This window comes from Schistocerca serialis, chromosome 1, assembly GCF_023864345.2.
Source record: "Schistocerca serialis cubense isolate TAMUIC-IGC-003099 chromosome 1, iqSchSeri2.2, whole genome shotgun sequence".
NCBI classification, from domain to species: Eukaryota; Metazoa; Arthropoda; class Insecta; order Orthoptera; family Acrididae; genus Schistocerca; species Schistocerca serialis.
The window spans coordinates 1,145,136,719-1,145,152,618 of record NC_064638.1 but is presented as its reverse complement, the minus strand read 5'-3'; the positions used below and the strand labels follow the sequence as shown (position 1 = coordinate 1,145,152,618).

General features: G+C 37.9%; 1 protein-coding gene across 2 annotated transcripts in view; it reads left to right on the top strand.

Moving 5' to 3' along the window:
- Window positions 1–3,320: 3,320 nt before the first annotated feature.
- The window catches only part of LOC126417668 (phytanoyl-CoA dioxygenase, peroxisomal-like), a 71,504-nt gene continuing 58,924 nt past the window's right edge, over window positions 3,321–15,900 (top strand). The window contains exon 1 of one of the 2 annotated variants that reach the window (XM_050085138.1): window positions 3,321–3,633. The gene's annotated coding sequence lies outside the window, so the exon portion shown is untranslated. The remainder of the gene's footprint in view (window positions 3,634–15,900) is intronic. The other variant, XM_050085137.1, reaches the window with a different exon arrangement.

Below are 15,900 nucleotides of genomic sequence, written 5' to 3'. Positions count from 1 at the left end.
TTTGATCTTGCTTCCTGACACTTCTATTTGTTCCAGTGGCAGTCCTCTGTGCCAATCTGTTAGTAAGACTTGCAACTCTTTATCTCTCTCTTGTGCTGTGGTGAGGTCGTCGTAATATAAGATGCTGACTAACCTGCATACTCGCGAAAAGGCTGACGAACTCCACGTGTCGGAACTGCCGTGGCGAACATTTGTCGTTGATGTTGTGGAAGGCTGACACGATGTGTTTATGACCTGTGAAAATTGTCAGTTCAATGTAAAGGCGAAAATGTCTCTCACTCTCATATATCGCCAGTAACTCCCTATCGTAAGCACTCCATAAAAAAAAAGGTCAAAGGCTGCCAACGTCCATTCACTTCTTGTGCAGTGCTGCTCCAATCCCGACCTGGCTGGCACATGCCACAATATTCAATGGTGTACCCAGGACAGGAAGGGCAAGCAACGTTGCGTCTTCAAGGCTGGCTTGCAGTTGGCTGAAAGTGTTACTCCTCTCTGGTGTCCAATGTAATATTCGCTTGTCCTTGCCATTCTTACTGGCAACCGCGTCCGTTAGTAGTGACTGAGCTGTTACCAGTAAATGACGGGGTAAAAATTTACCATGCTTAAAAATCGTCAAGTTGCTTAAAGTCCATTGACTTTCGTAGATTACGCAATGTGGTAATCTTTTCAGGCATAAGTTGGATCCCATCGGCTGAAATTTTCTCACCTAGGAAAGTTACTTCGCTTTTGCGCCTGTCACACTTGTCTTCATTTAGTACCACTCCATAGTTACACAACCTCTGCTTGTCGTTAACTTGTGCATCAGCTGAATATATTAACATGTCATCTAAAAACAATAGGCAAAGTTGCAAGCCTTGTAACATTTTGTCAATGAATTCTGCCAGGTTTGCGCTGCATTTTCAAGACCAAATGGCATAAACAAAAACTCACAGACAAAAAGGTGTAATAACTGCTGTCTTTGTAACATCGGTATGTGCCACTGGTATCTTATTGTAAGATTTCCGGCAAGCCAACACTGAGAAAACTTTCGCAACCTCCAGAGAACAGGTAAATTCTTGAATATTAGGTATCGGGTACTTGTCTGGGACTGTCCCTACGTTCAGCTACGGCAATCGCCACAGGGGCCGTCCTTTTTGCGCACTAGGTGTGTTGGGTATGACCATGGGCTGTCTGATCTTCGTATAACACCAGGACGGAGCATATACTCAAATATCGCCTTAGTCTCAGCCAATCGTTCTAGAGCTATTCTACGGACGCGCTTTGAAACCGGCGTACCTGGTGTCGTGTCTTTGTAATGCACTGCATTGTGCATAAGACAGCTTGGTTGTACCCACGTACGTGGGGTGGACTGTTTACTTGCAACATTAATTACTCCTATTACCTTTCTGAATTACCTTCACCATGTCACACTGTGCCCCGCCTATAAGGCAGACGTTTGCCATGTCTACGGCCAGTGCAAGTTGACAGAAAATAATCACCTAATATGGGTTCTGTAACGTCTACCACCACGAAACTCCAATTGTACGGAGTCGAAAAACCAATGTCTACCGTCATATCTTTGCATCATACGTGTTGATGCTGGAGCTGTTCAAGGCTAACAACTGTAAGGGCTCCTGTATCGTCGTCTTAACTGTGCCAGTGACTGGAAGGGTGCTGACCTCTGAACCAGTGTATATTAAAAATCTTAGACCTGAATCTTATCAATCACGTGCAACCGACGCGTTGTCGTGCCGCGACTCGTCGGAAAAGTAGTAAGCATGCCATCATGGGCCTTACCTTTGGCGTGTGTCCATTTGAGCGTTGCTGCAATGAGACTCCTTAGTCCTTACGTCGACGGCGCCGTTTGTGAGTGTCGCAGTCCCTAGCGCCTAATTCGCCCTGCCCTTGCCATTTGAGTACTCCCAAGGTTTCGTGCACTTTGTAGCATCGGTGCCGACCCGTCTGTAGTACCAGAAGATGTCACCGATAGTAGCTGGACCTTACGTGCCGTCTAACGGCAGAAGGTTGGATGAACGACGCGACCGCGTCCTCTTATCGGAGTCCGTCCGTAACTTACGAGTTCTGTAATTGCTTGACGGTTCTTCCCATTGTGGTCCGCAACTCTCGGAGTTCCCCAGCGATGTCGTGGTTGTCGATAATATGCGGAGTTCCCCAGCGATGTCGTGATTGTCGATAGGATGCGGCACACAATTCGGCATCGGCTCCTCCAAAAACCCCGATGCATGTTTGTCACCTACTGCTATGACGATAGTATTTATCCAGCGGTTGACGTTCATACGATATTAATGTCAACTGTACTTGAGACTGGAGCTGCTGTCGCTGGATATGTACCAGCAGCTCATTAGATATTACGCTACAGTCCACTATCGCTCACAAATGTCTCTAAAATTCCAACTGGTTTCTGTTCTCACGTTTCTCCCGGTAAGGAACTTGTGAAAGTCTATGCTCGGGTAACTTCCTGCAGCGAGTGATTAGGGAAGTCTTCAGGGCGAGGTATGCTTGTTGATGAGGTGGGTGTAGAATCACACTGGAAACTGTTGTCGTCACTCTCTGGTCCAAATTGCTAATTGCCAGCGTAAATTGTTCACGGCCTTCTGTGATCCGTTGTTCTGCGAAAATGTTTTCCAAGATCACAAACCTTATGTGCGGTTGTGTGGGCGTAAATGGAGGAGCCCGCAATTGTAGACGCAGCGCACCTGACACGAACGAACCGGCACGCATAAAATTTTCGGTGTGGGTGTGCGCAAGCGGCGCGGCAATTATCGCTGGAGTTTGTGATCTCGTCGTGTCCGTCTTACCGTCGTTTCTCAGCATCGACAGTTCTAAGACTTCAATCTCTTGTAGCTGCAGCCGGATCTCGTCACCAACGGTTTGTAAAAAAATGTTTGCACCTTCCATGTTTGACTGATGTAATTCGAAACATGTTATTGCGACTTAAGCCGTTCTTGTTTTCGGGGCCTCCAATTAAGTAACTCAGAAATCAAACCCACACGTACTTCGAGACATTTATTTAGTTTGATTACAGTCGGAAGAGACAGCTCTAAAAAAAAAAAAAAAAAAAAAAAGATCCAACTCTCAAAATCAGTTACTCTTCTAAGGAATAAATAATGCACTTCACTGGTCGCTAGCTTGTTCCCACACCCTTGTTCTACTGGTGTTTTCACTACATACTAACATTTCCGAAACAGTGAGAGCGGACATCTACATTGTCGAAATAAGTAATCATTCTCTCTTGACAGCACAGTCTACTTGACAGCAATTGTGAAAGCTTTTTATTAATACAATCCCGTGCTGTTTCAGTGAACTTTGCATGAACTTTGACCAGAGAGCAATAGTTGGCCAGAGTTTAATTTCGAGTGTTTGTTGTTTGTTTTGGATAACGTGGCTGTCAAAGTAATCAGGTGACTATGGAGGTGACTGGCTTATCGTTATCAGGGAATAGTTCGTTTCAGAATGCCTGTGATACCATCTTTCCAGTTATAGCGATATCGTTGCGTACGAAGGTAGAAGAAGGACAAAGTGTTTTTGCCTTAGTGCTGTGACACTGCAACAATTGTCAATGTCATAGCTCCTCGACTTGTGGCTACACTAATAACAAGATTTTAGAAGTTTATGTCGGAGCAACTTAGGTAGGTACGTAATATAAGACATTATATTCGATAATCGTATACATGTAGAACAGCAATAGTTTTAATACACGTAATCTATTCATATTGCACAGTATATCTGAAATGTGCATTTTCTGCTCATAGACGTAGTAACTTAAAACGCGAATAAATCGCTGAGAATCCAGTCTAACAACTTTCAGTATATGGTTATAGTTTGAACAGCAGTGTTGATAGCTGTTAAGGCCAGCGTGTGATGGTGTTCTAGAACAATGTGCTGCTTGGTTATTTGTAGGATCGGTTTTGGCCACTCATGTACAATCTTCGTGCGTACATGCACTCCATTTTAGTTTACTGAGTAAAAATCAACCGTCCAAGATTGTTTAATGTTGTTATATTGGCTGCATAGACTGATTACCCACAATGACAATCTTCCCTATGATAAACAGTTCATGTCATGTATTGTCATTCACAAGCTGCAGGTGATGAATGTTGATACCTTGTTGTGTTGTGTAGTAGTGATGTTTAGTATGTGTTCATATGCCAGACATAGCCCACAAAGAACTAAGTGTAAATGACTATCTTTATTAAATATGTGACATATTAATGAATTCATCAATGGTCTTGTTGAATAGATCAATTTGATATTCACTCTAAATGATTTCCATAATGCACAGAAAAACACAGTGATAATTACTGTAAGTCAATTTGTTTTATGGTGATAATTACTACATAGCTGACACTGTTAAGCACTCTGTTTTGTGAAATTCTGGGCTGTGATTCATGAGTCTGTATGCTACTGTAATAAAAACTGCAAGAAATCTGATTATATTTGTATCCTGCTTGTTTCCTTCTTGTTCGTAGTCATCATCTGGGTTATAATGCTTTTGTTGAAAATATTTATTCACATTATAGGAAGCATTTAATTAAAAATACTGTTGGCATATGTTAAATATCTTTATTTCTTTCTTAATCCATCTGTTGACAATTTTCATTGTATAGATGTGGTCATGTTATACATTAGCAAAATGTAAATTATTAGTCATTCATTCCAAAGTATATTGTATTTGTTTTCTTTATGTTAAGTGTTACTTTGCTTTCCTGTGACCATTTGTAGACCTCCCTCAGCACTTCAGTAGAATTTTCCAGCATTTGTGCTGGTGTCTTACTGGTGATTAATATGTTGCTGTCATCAGCGCTCCCTGGCTGATATGTTGTGAGAAATCATTTATGTGTACCAGAAACAATACTGGGCCCACTACACTTCCTAGAGGAACCTCAGTATTGATATATTGTGGATCCGATATATGTTTCTCGTTGTACTTTGATCCACTGGAGTCTTGGGATCTCTGCTGACTGTACTGTTTTCTAGATATGAATGAAACCATTTATTAACCACTCCCCTTACTCCTAGAGCCTCTAACTTATGCAACAGTGTCTGGTGATCAACTGTGTTAAATGCTTTAGACAGGTCTAAGTAAAGGCCAGTTACGTAGCTTTTCTCATGGTCTGTAGTTCTCAATGTTTTCTACGCCACCTTTCTTGTGAACTGGTAAAGTTTTTGCATGTTTCAGATAGTCAGGTAAGCAACCACTTTTGAAGGATTCATTTATGATTTTCGTTAGTGGAGCTTTGATACCATTTATGCACATTTTCAGCACACACATTGGGATTTCATCTACATTTGCCAAGTTTTTGTTCTTTAATTGCCTTACAACATTCCGTACTTTGTCGTTAACAGTTGGAAGCAATACCACTGAGTTAGCTATATGCTTTGGTGTTGGTTGATTAACACTTTTTGGAAGATGTTTCTGTAATTTCGTTGCAATACTGCTAAAGTATTTGCTAGTTCTTTAAGGTTACTTGCTAAGTTTTCCTTGTTCTTTATTTGTGTGTTTGTACACATCTGCTTCATGTTCCTGCTTCTTGTTTCACTATAGGTCATGCAGCTTTACTTTTATTATTGGCTAAATTTATGAACCTATCATTGGCTGGGTTTTTTTTTTTTTTTTTTTTTTTTTTTTTTTTTTTTGCAATAGGAAATTGGAATTAACGTTTTGGGGAATGTTTCTTCAAATTTTAGTTTAGACTCAGACATGAAATTGGAGAATTTCCTATTCACTTCAGTTTCTGTATTAACTCCTTCCCAACTTTCATTTGTTAACTGTAAGGAAAATTCTTGCAAAGCTGATGGAGAGTATACTATTTTATATACATGCAGTTTGGATTCTTTTTCTACACAAGCTTTTACTTTTATAATCTGACATAGATTGTCTGACAGTACCAGATTTTTAACAAGTACATCTCAGTTTTCTCTGCCTACATCTGTAGCTACATGGCCAATGGTAGATGATGAATCTGTGATTATTCTTTTTGCACAGCTGACTAGAGATGACATCCCAAAACCAAGTAGGATATTCAGAAATGTGTTACTGGTGTCATCTGTTTTAGCTGTATTCGTGGTAAAGTCCCCTCGCAAAAGAATGTTATGTTTCAGAGTCAATGCTAGTTATAGGCTTTGTATAAGTTTTGAAAAGTATATCTCTAAATTACCACTGGGAGAACAGTACAAAAATAATATAGTTAGTTGCTGCCACTTCAAAGTCTTTGTTGTACATAATAAGATAGGCCTAATGTCATTTCTGACTTTAAATTCAATACCGTTCTTAACATAAATATATGATCGTCCACCTTTCATTGTGTTTGTGCAACAAGAACATGCTTGGACATATGAGGGAAAATTAATATATAAGATTTCATTTTCTTTGCGCTCGTACTCTGTTATGCAGAAGCTGTCAAAGAATTGTAACTTGACTTTGTTTTTTACACACTGAATTAAATTCATAGATGAAATTTTGAAATTTTTCTTAGTTAAAACAAGGGTAAGAAAAGGATATGGGATCTTGCCACTCTTATTCAACATTGTTTTAGACAAAGTAATGTAAGACTGGGAAATGGAACTAAGAAATCAAAACTTTTGAAAGCCAATTGAACTAGGAAGAGGCCAAGGAAAACTGAATGTTTGATTTTTAGCATTTGCAGATGACTTAGTGATCCTAACGGACAGTGAAGAAACAGCAATAAAACAAATTGAGACCCTCAAAGAATGTGCGGGGAAGGTTGGCTTGCAGATGTCCTTTGAGAAGACTTAATTCATGTGCTCCAATTTAGATGTTCTGAAACTGAAAGTAAACTGTGGTGAAATCAGCAGGGTCAAACACAAGTATCTCAGTGACATTATTGAACCAACAGGACAAAAAAAAAAAAAAAAAAAAAAAAAAAAAAATCAGAAAAGCATAAGAATTTGTTTCAGGCTTGTGTAAAATCACAAACTACTACTCAGTTATCAAACTGACAGTTACATACACAAGTGAAACACTCTCATTGAAGCAAAAATTACATTTACCAGAAATTAAGAAAGTAGAGAGAAAGATTATTAGAAAAATTCTGGGACCGCGATACTTACTAAACGGATACCGACTGAAAAAAAAATGTGAAGACAAAAGAAAAAGTATCAAACATCAAAATTTATATTGGAAAGACATGAATGAAGTTTCATGGGTACCTAGATAGATTACCTGGAAAGAGGCTAACTAAATTGTGTGACATCACTTAAAGCATCAGTACCCTGGGTAACTGAAGTTAAGGAGGATTTTATACAAGCAAAAACTGATGTAACAAACACATCAGACAGTGAGAAATTCAGAAGCAAAAGTAGTCAAAGTTTACTCCAGAGATTGAACCAAACCCGTACCAACCTAAGTGGACTGAAGAAAGAAAGAAGGCCTTTCGGGAGAAAATGAAGAAATATTGAGCAAATAAGAAGAACCCTATGAGAGTTTGAAAATCGCTTGCTTATCGTTCTCCAGTGTGGACATTTGCTAGTAATAATAATAATAATAATAATAATAAGTGCTCAATCACTTAAAAAAAGTGCCTTTAACATAACCTGAAATAGACGGAAACATGGATATTAACACTTTCAAGACAACGCTATAATCACATGCTTGCCTTTACAGTTTCACATTATTATACTTTTACCATCACACTTCAATAGTGAGCACCAGGCACTGAGTAATCTCTGGTGTCTTACTGTCTGGCAGCCTCACTTTACAACAGCATGTCTTTCAAAAGAGCAAGCAGCAGCTGGACCATTCTTATATAATAGGACACTACATATATTTTATATTTGTGCTCATTGGCTTGTGGATACACATTTTATGATGGCCACCCTGCTTGAACAAACTCCTCTCTACTGTTTAGCTTCTAGATATTCATTTAAACTATGTAGGGCTAAGGAGACCAAATAAACTTTAGATTTGTTTCTGAAAACAGATCTATTTTCATTGCTTCTTATTCTAGATAACAATTTATTGTGTAAAATGCACCCCTTAGTTATTGTTATAGGATAATTTTCGGATAACTTGAGCCACTTCCTTTATAGATGATAATCATCCTTGTTTCTTGTATTGTAATTGTGTATATATCTATTTTACTGGATGGTACTGTTTGCTTTCATATGCATAATTGTTTCCAATTTAGATAATGAAGGGACTGTTAATGATATTAGGTTCCCTGAATTTATTGCTGCAGGATTGTCATAGGGTCATGTAGCGGGACTTTGAATTTTGCCGCGCTGCACTTGTTCCCTCAGACATGAATTGTGCCGTCGCAACGGTATGAGCGCTCGGCGGCAGAGAAAATACTAAAATTGTAACTCTTTTTTGTTTTTCTATCCGTTTCTTGATTGACCCTTGATAGCCGAAGCTTAAGGCAGACGTGATCTGATGAAGACGTTAAAAAAACTTATTAGCTAGTCTTAATCTGATTTTAATGTGTAGACATATTGTGGAAGTTGTTAAGAAATTCGGAGGATGGAAGTAGCAAAGTAAATTAAATTGCATACAGTATCAAGATGATTTTAATTGGTGTAAATTAGTGATTCCTGGACGATTGCAAGATTTCGGAGCAGACTTTTCACGCCGAAATGAAGGAGATTTTTGAAGACCTGGACATCGCATGAAAGAAGACAAGTTAACCTGGGTAAAGGATGAACTCTTATCTACGCCATTTCCCCCTGTCAGTTACATTTTGTTATTCTCTGTTTCTTTCCAATAATTTTTGTAGTGGAAATTGGTTTAACTTTTGCTCAAAAACGCCACAAGGACCACCCCAACTATAGCTTTTCTGTAATACAAAGTCCGACCTGCATTTCTTTCTTTCTTTCCCTTTTTTCGCGATCATTAACGATTTAAAAAAAAAAAAAAAAAAAAAACATTTTCACTTACGATTTCTTCCCACATTTTCAACCTTTTTTCTTTTTCTTTTCTTATCTTTTTTCTTTTTTAATTAACTGCTACAGTCAGATTTGCATTGCATCTAATAGGCTTCTTTTGAAGCTTCACTAATCTATAGATATTCATATGTGCAGTATTTTCCCAGACTAAAATGCAGTATGGTAAGTGGGGGTAGACTAGACTATAGTACATTGTTAATAGCGTGCCTGTGTTTACCGTCCTAGACATCTTCCTCATTAACCCTAGGATGCACCGGGCCGAAAGCACACATGAATGCATATGCAGGGCCTCCAAGGCCCTGCCCTAATTTAAAATTTTCCTCTTTTCATATAATCAGTCTTTGGAGTTAAATTTATTTCTGTCAAATTTATTGTCATATTGAAAGATTCCTAAGATACAGTAACAGGATCTGGTGGGCCTGATTAACATTTTATTAATTTTTTAAAAAACTCTAAGAGTGAATTTTTATTAGTTACATCCATTTACATCCAACATATACAAATAATTTTATTAATCCACTTATAAGTTGCAGTTTACATTTTATAACATTTATTACAGCCAATTTCTTAACTTAAAACATACTCATTATTCACAATATTATGTATATAGACAATATTTTAACAAAAAGTTATTGTTCATTGTTCACATAAAATTGCATTTTTCTTAGTTTTCAACATGTGACAAACAGGAAGCACAAAGAACGCCACTATGTTCCTTACAAATGTTGGTTTTACACTTAATGCATATCATAGCACTTTTTCTATGTTTATTATATGGACAATAATTGCATCTTCTTCTTTTTCCTGGAACAGGTAGTTGGTTCGGCAATATGACATCTTTTTGAACACTGCATCTTTGCATGGCATCAACGATTTTCTTTGGAAGATTAGGGATCTGAATACGGAGTTACCATTTCCTCTGCTAAATCTCTTAGGAACAAATGCCTTTTATCACTTCTTCAACTATGGTATGTCAGATGTTGGGCAGAAAATAAAATTTCACTGTTCATTCCTGCGACATCCATCATATTCATCCATAATGCAAATGGCCATCTTCTTGTTTGTCTCTTGCAAGTGTAATAATGAATTTTCTGGTCCATTTGATCTACTCCACCCTTCGTAGAGTTATAGAACATTATTATATCTGGTTTCTTTTTTGCATGAGTTTCAGCAGTGTTTCTGTCATGATGCATTGTGCTAATGAGAACTACAAACTTTTTCTTTTTGGGAACATAACTCACCATTGTAATGTCACCTCTAAATGCAAACAAAGAGGAATGAATTGGTCTTGAGGCAAATGGTTTCATCTATTAGGAATTTCTGGTTTATTTTGTTTGATTGTTCCCACCACTGTAATTTGCTTCTGAAGCATCTCTTCTGCCAGCTGCACACTAGTAAAGAAGTTGTCAACAGTAATGTTTTTTGATGATCCTTCAATGCTTTTAGCAAGATCTGTCACCACATTCAATCCAAGATGTTTCTGAATAGGTTCATGGGGCTTCCTTTCCGTGTAAATAATTCCATCTAAAGCATATACAGATGTAGCATCACATAACCAAAATATTTTTATGCCATACTTGGCTGGTTTAGAGGGCATATACTGGGTGAAGCTGCGTCTTCCACGGAATGGGAGTAGCTATTCGTCAACTGTGAGCAAATCATTGGGAGTCATTCTATTTCTACACTTGTCAAGAAATAGTTCCCATACATAGTGAACAGCTGCAAGTTTGTCATCTGCAGATCGAGCTTCATGGGTACGCCTGTCATCAAATCTAATCATTCTCTCTATATCCTCGAATCTATTTACTGACATAGTGGCCTTATAGTAGAATTTGCCTTTTCATCCAAGAATAATTCTCTAATATGGACATCTCAACTCTTCTCAACACCAGAAAGCATTAAAAGATCAAGAAAACCCTCCATTTTAGCAAGTGACAAGTTTTTCCATGTTTTACCACGTAAAGCAGCCACTCTTCTGCTTTCAATATTTGTGCAGTTGATGATTTCCTCTAGTATTTCTTTGGAGATGAAATAGTCCCAGGCATCCTTAGGTTTACAGGTTTTCAAACCATGGGCTGGACCAGGTGCCTTCTTTACGATATTATGGACAGGCATACAAAAATTTGCAGGAGGATCTAATTTCCAAATCGTTCCATTCCGACGAATGTATGTGTGGTCTTCTATATCTTTTTGTGGTGGTTCTTCATTTTTACTCTCTGATGAAGTAATATTATCAGAAGGACTGTCATTTGCTTCAATATTCACATCTGCAGGTTCATTGGCTGATTCTTCACTACTTGCATCTTCAAAAATATTTCCTTCCTCGCAATAATCATCTTCTTCAAACCACTGAGCCACAACACTTTCAAAATTAGCTGCATTTGCACGTACTGACTCTCTTGCTTTGCGTGTCGAAGCCATAGCAAAGGGTGTGTCTCTCGAACAGCAGCTTGTGCAGCACTAAACAAGTCATACTCGTAACAATATGGGCCTTGCAGCAACAAACAAACTATAGTTACAGTGAGGCTGACAAGAGCAGCACAGGATAACAATACTATGCAATAATAAAACATTTGATAGCAAAAAGAACAATAATACACCGACGTCGCCAATATGTGAAAGTAGTGGCTATTATTTTTTAGTTATACTATTACTACTACAGCTACTGCTGCTGTTGGCACTCCTGTTGCTGGAAATACCACTACAGTTATTGTTGAATTAATAATTGCTCCCAAACAAATGTTGAAGACACTATAGGTTAAAGAACATTTATAAATGTGTGAGGGCTTCTGAACCCCTTCTTATGCATTCACAGTGTATGGGTAAACGTATTGAATTAAACAAGAAACTTAAAGAGGTATCTCGTTCAGACTTGATAGGAGGAATGTCACAGAGTTAGTGAAAGAGTACTGGAAAGCGATTTGAAATCAAACAAAAAATTATAGAATTTTTTTTAAAAATGAAGACAAGGCCCTGTATATGCATCCTAGGGTTAAGAATATGTTGCTGCATACTTTTGATCATACTTTGCAGATATGGTCCTCCCATGTCAAATGCTTACCAACAGTGACACCCAAGAACTTGTAATTCCTTATTTCTTTGAGAACTGCATTACCCAATTAAAGAAAGGTATTGTCAGTCTCTGCAGTTTTATTTACTTGTAATTATATATGTATTTTAATTTATTCACATTTACAAACATGCTGTTTTCTCTGAAATATTTGTAAGCCTCACTCAGATTTACATAAGAACTTGATTTCACTTCTTTTACTGAGTCACTTTTTACTACAAGTGAAGTGTCATCTGCAGACATTACTACATTGTCACCTACTGCTGAAGTCATATCACTTACATATATAATGAAGAGAAGGGAGCCTAAAACTGATGAATATTTGTGTAGAATTTGTATATGGGCATCCAGTTAATTTATAAAGTACTAACTCTTGCTCTAAATGTGAAACAAAATATCACAAAATTGATCAAGTTAATTATGAAAGTGACTTTACCAAACAAAAATGAGATTAGTGATTTAATAAAAATACCCATAGGAAATTCTAATGTTACTGGAAAAATCAGTACTGGTAATAAAATAAACAAGAACAGTAAAAGTCTTTCTGTTTGCCTTCAAAGTACTTAATCAATCGTAAGCAAAGTCTTAGATGTAGAGATTTTGCTAAACATAGAACTCCATTTTATTCTGTGCATTAGGCAATACTGGCTAAATATTGACCGGATTGTCTCTCTTTCTGTATCAGTCTACATTGTATTGTATTGTATTGAACTGGGGACCTAGAAACGACGGAGAGGCTTCGTCTCCACCGTAGCCCTTAGTGGTTCACAACCCCACAACAGGCTACAGCATTCGACTCACCCCACCGTCACCCCACACTGAATCCAGGGTTATTGTGCGGTTCAGCCCCCGTTGAAAGCCCCCCCTCCCCTCCGGGAATGTCTCAGTCCAGATGAGTGTAACCCTGATGTTTGCGTGGTAGAGTAATGATGGTGTACGCAAACATGGAGAAAGTGTTTGCGCAGCAATTGCCAACATAGTGTAACTGAGATGGAATCAAGGCAGGTGGAAAACCGCTTTAAAATCCATCCACAGACTGGCCGGTGCACCGGACCTCGACACTAATCCACCGGGCGGATTTGTGCTGGGGACCGGCATGCCTTTCCGTCCAGGAAGCAGTGCGTTAGACTGCACGGCTAACCGAGCAGGCTCAACAGTCTACATACTAGTAAATTATTTCTGTAGGAACAGTTAGAAAATGGGGGTACTGTAATTTTCATCAACCAAGTGTTCAAATATAAATCTATATATAAGTGTCAGCATTTCGATGCAGAAGGATCGTCAGGCTAGCACTCATTGAAGTCAGTGAAGCAAATTACCGTTATTACAAATTCTTTGTTATTCACCAGCCATGGCTGGACAGACAGCATTACTTTTACAATAATATTACCACTTTAAAATTAATAAAAAAAATTAAACTGTATTACTAAAGTGGGTACTGTAAAATATCCGTTTAACTGCTAGATTATGATACATAGTAGAATAATAAGACAATCTGTACTAGAACACAGAGTTGTAAAACAGTAGAGTTGCTGCTGTTTTCTTTGGCACTGACTTGCAGCACAAGTAGACAGTGTTTTATCGCCAGAGAAGTATTCTTCTTCACTGTACAAAGGTTGTTCTTTTTATTATTATTATTATTATTATTATTATTATTATTATTATTATTATTATTATTCACACATGGGCCCAGTAGGACCAAGTGAGGTACAATCAATCAGTGTCACTTTTGATGGTTGGCCTTCTTTTGTATCCAAAGTTCTTTCATCCTTTCAGACTGAAGTCTCTTTCTTTCATCAGACCATGGAGTGCCAGACCGTTTTGTAATTTCCCTCTGACCAACTTTCCAACCAAATATCTTTTGTCTGAATATTTTCCTATCTGTAATACCTGCCTGAGTTATAGCGGCTACTTTAAGATCCTCCTTAATTGCAGTTATCCATTTAATTGGCTCAGTTTTGACCTTACTTCTGTTTTCGTAGAATTCTGCTATTTGTTTTGTCAACTTAGTGGTTGCCATTCTTTTAATGTGTACATAAAATTTAAGTCTTCATTTTCTTATGTCATCAAATATTATGTCTGTGTATTCTTCTATTCCCTTATTACTTTTCATCCTATAAAGTTCCTCCATAAGTAATTCTGGGGCCTAATATTTCTTAATTTTCTTTCATTCTTTTGAAATTCTTCAATGTCCATCTTTTTATTTAAAATTAAAGTGTCTGCTCCATAAAGACATTCAGGTCGGTTATAGTGTTGTAATGTCTAAGTTTCCTCAGTTTAGAAAGTGATTTTTTATTATAAATACTTTGTGTTAATCTGAATGCAGTTCCCATTTTTTGACAGCGAACTTTGTTTCCAGCTCTTTCCAGACCATTTTCTTGTAGTTTCCCCCAAGTATTTAAGCTGAGAAACCCTTTTTATTTTTCCATATTTCGCATTCAAAAACTTTGATGTGTGTTTGTTGCATGTCTGTTTTTTCAAATGATATTTGTAGTCCTAATGTTTCTGCAACTACTTTAAGAATTTGTTTTTTTCCCAAAACACAGTTATATAGTAATGGGGAGGTTGCTCTTTTAATATACACAAAATTTTACTCATAAATAGTTCAACTGATAATGACTGAATACTCTCTGGTAGAGCATTAAATAATTTTTAATTTTAGGGCCACCATTGAGAAGCTGGTCTGCTTCTTAGTTAATCAACATCTTGGCCTGTCTGTACTGTCTTTGTATCGAGTGCTGTATTGATTAACTTCATTTCTCTTTCTATAGGCCTCATGATTTGTCTTTGTGTGTAGAAGGCAGTTGAAAATATGTTGGCTGAAAACAGTCAGAACTCCTAAATTGGGAAAAAATGTTTTTTGAATTTTGTTTGAGGTAATGCTCCTCAAGGCTTTCTTTCATAATATAAGCACATTCTTGCAGCCTGCAGAATGGTCCCACAGTAATAGCCAATAGCCGATGTGACTGCGGAACATTGCATAGTATATTGTTAATAGATACATGTGTGATGTAACACTTTTTAGTTTCCTCAAGAGGTATGGGACCAGTGAAAGTTTGGAACATACATGATTAGTATGTTGTTGCCAGGTTAACTTGGTATCAATGACAAAGCCCAAAAGCTGGTGTCACCCAGTGCTCCAGTATTACTTAGGCTGCGTATCATCCTCATGGTTTGTCTTAATTAATGTTCATCTTGTTCATGGCGAACTGGGCCTTATCCTCATCGAGTAGGCCTTCTCCTCTTTTGTGAACAAAGTTGTGTCATCTGCAAACTGCAAGGTGTGCCTATTGGAGCCTATGTCATTAATGAGCAGGGGGCCAAATTGTGGATCCTTGTGGGACACCATGTTTGAACTTCATTTCACCTGATTCTGCTCCTTGCTCTTATATAATCTGTTGTTTGTTATTTAGGTAGGATTCAAGAGTTTCTAGAACAGCTCCCCCAATACCATATGATTTTAGCTTGCTGAGCAGGGCCTTATGCGGGATACGATCAAATGCCTTACTAAGGCCGCAGAGTACTAGTGCTATAGGCTCCTTGCCTTCAAAACCATGCCATATATTTGAAGTAAATTAAGTACTGTTGTAGTTGACTTGCTCTTCCAAAAATGCAGTTGCAGCATGTATTTATCATTCCTCAGATAGAAATTTTGACTCATTCCTAAATAAGCCTGAATATGTACCATATGTTCATCTAGACAAGAAATCAACAGTAAATGTTGTTGTGTGGAAACTTCAACATTGATTTTCGTGGAATCACAGAGGGAGAGGGGGGGAGAGAGAGAGAGAGAGAGAGAGAGAGAGAGAGAGAGAGAGAGAGAGAGAGAGAGAGAGAGATGGATGGAGGGAGGGAGAGCTCTAGCTGCTGCTCAGCTGTACAGTAGTGGTAGTAGTAGTTTATGCATCCAGAGACCAGAAAACACACAT